Source organism: Corvus brachyrhynchos, unplaced genomic scaffold (genome assembly GCF_000691975.1).
Source record: "Corvus brachyrhynchos isolate BGI_N302 unplaced genomic scaffold, ASM69197v1 scaffold85, whole genome shotgun sequence".
Lineage (NCBI taxonomy): Eukaryota > Metazoa > Chordata > Aves > Passeriformes > Corvidae > Corvus > Corvus brachyrhynchos.
This window is the reverse complement of record NW_008238634.1, coordinates 1,019,421-1,022,252: the sequence shown is the minus strand read 5'-3', so window position 1 is coordinate 1,022,252 and position 2,832 is coordinate 1,019,421.

Here is a 2,832-nt window from a genome sequence, read left to right as displayed (position 1 = left end):
GGGCCGGCCAGGGGCACCAGGGGAGGGGACACGGGGAGGCTAGGGGACACCATGGCACGGCCAGGGGCACCAGGGGAGGGGACACGGGGGGCACCGTGAGGGGAAGGGTGGGTGAGCACGTGTGTGTGTGTGTGTGCGTGCACATGGGTGTGCACACGGGGCGTGCCAGCGGTGCGAGCGTGCAAATGCGTGTGGATGCGTGTGCGCGTACGCGGGGTGCGAGCGCGTTGTGGGTGTGCGTGCCCGTGTGTGTGGGTGTGCAAACGGGGCGTGCGGGCGGGTGCGTGTGAACACGGGGGCGTGCACGTGGTGTGCGCGCACACGGGGCGTGTGTGAGCGCCGGTGTTGTGCGCGGATTTGGGGGTGTGCGCGCGGGTTCGCGTGTGCAAATGCTGTGGGTGCGCGCGTGGGTGTGCAAGGAGGGCTGCACGCGAGTGGAAGAACACGAGTGAGAGCCATGACGTGCACGCGTGTGCGTGCAAGGGTGTGAACAGCACGCGTGTGTGTGTGCAGAGGCGCGGGGAGCTGAGTTCACGTGTGTGTGCAAGAGGACTCCTGTGGGTGTGCAAGGGGATGGCTGGAGTGTGCACCAGCGCCTGCCTGCTCCCATGTGTGCAAGAACACGTGTGTGTGCAAGAGGGGAAACTGAGGCCCATTTCCGGGGGTTGCCGGGGTTTTCCAACCCCAAAATCCCCCCCCCCCCCCCCGGGGACAGCGCTGAGGTGGGGAGGGGACCTCGCTTGGAGCCCGGATGGACACCGGGAATGTGGGAATCGCAGCCTTTGGACACCGGGAATGTGGGAATTCGGGTGGCACCGCGTCCCCCCCGCTGGCACCGCGGCCCCGTGGCCGCCCTGCCCTTGGCAGGGCAGTGGGAAGGAAGCGATCCAGCCCTTCCCAGGCTGGGTGGGATCCATCCCTGCTCCCGCAGCGCCGGCAGGGCCGGGAGAGGGGGGTGGGAGGGCTGCACCCCCTCCCCGCGGGGTCCCCTCGGCACTGAGGTCACCTCGCTGTGGTGGGGACAATGTCCTTTGTCCCAATTTACACCCGTTTGTCCATCCCGATCCGTCAGCTCCGTGTGGGACATCTGGGAGGGGGTGATGATGATGATGATGAAGATTCCCATTATCCCGCTGCAGATCCCGGCCCAGGAAGGCCCAGTTTGGCCGCAGAAAGGCTGGGAAGGAACAAACTGGGAGCACTGGGCAGGAGGGGATGGACTGCCCAGATCCTGTCCCCAGATCCTGTCCCCAGCTCCCGGGTTGGGGACGCGATGCCACCCTGGGGTGCTGGTGGGGGGCACTGCTGTCCCCACCGGCTGCGGGTCCGGCCTGGGCTCTGGTCTCGCTTCCAGCCCCGGTTCTCCGTCCTCGTCCCGGGTTTCCTGTCCCGGCGGCATTTCCATGGGCCAGGCCTCAATTCCCGGAAAGCGCTACCTCATCCCTGTCGGGGCGCCAGGGACGCAAACACGGGCGGAGCCCCCGCTCTTGTCCCTGTCCCCCCCCTCCAGAACCTTCCCTGGCTCCGGGCAGCGGTGCCAGGCAGGGCTGGGGGGGGGCTGGGACACCCCCCAGTCACCTGTACCCCCAAAATTCCCAGTACAGCCCCAGTATAATCCCAAATGCTGCTTTGACATCCCCCTCCTGTCCTCTGCGGGATTTGGATGTCCCCTGGCTCAGGAGGTGACCCTTTGTCCCCTCCCCAGTGTCCCCCACCAGTGTCACCCCCTTGGGCACAGGGGCACGTCCTGCTCCAGGCCATGGCATTCCCGGCCAGGGGCTTCCTGACCTTGATCCCAATGATCCCAGGGGCTTGATCCCAGTGATCCCAATGATCTCAGCGACCCAATGATCCAAATGATCCCGGCAATCTCAGCGGTTCAAATTATCCCAATTTTCCCGGTGTTCCAAGGGGTCTCACTGATCCCAGTGTTGTCAATGATCCCGACGACCCCAATTATCTCAGTAATCCTAATGAATAAATTATCCCAATTATCTCAACAACCCCAATGATCCAAATGATCCCAATTTTCTCAACCATCCCAATTATCTCAGCGGTCCCAACTACTTCAACACAGTGATCCCAATGATCCCAAATTCCTCGATTATCGGAACGATCCCAATATTCTGCCCGTGCTTTTGAGGCCCCCACAGGTGGTTCCTTCCCATTATTTTTGGGAATGGCAGGATGGACCCTTTTTCTGCCTCCCTCCCTTGAGGTCTCCCAGATCTGATCCCACTCCCAGGACCCCCCGGGCTCTGCTCCCACCCTCGGGATCTCCCAGCTCTGATCCCAAATCTGGGATCCTCGGCTCTGATCCCCTTCCCGGGACCCCCCAGCTCTGCTCCCACCCTCGGGATCTCCCAGCTCTGATCCCAAATCTGGGATCCTCAGCTCTGATCCCCTTCCCGGGACCCCCGGCCTCTGCTCCCACCCTCGGGATCTCCCAGCTCTGATCCCAAATCTGGGATCCTCAGCTCTGATCCCCTTCCCGGGACCCCCGGCCTCTGCTCCCACCCTCGGGATCTCCCAGCTCTGATCCCAAATCTGGGATCTCCGGCTCTGATCCCACTCCCGGGACCCCCCGGGCTCTGCTTCCTGGCACAATCCGATCCAGGAGCCCCCTCTGGGAACGAGAACGACCCTGGGGAGGACAATCCCAGGATAATCCCGGGCTCTGGAGCCGGGATGGGGACTGGTTGTGGGGACAGATGTCACCCGGGGCGCGCAGTGACAAACCCGGCAGAGATTGGGACAAATTCAGGGTGACACTGGCGGAGCTGGGGGGTGTGGGGGTGGCGTGTCCCCCATCCCGGCCGCTTTGGGACCCTT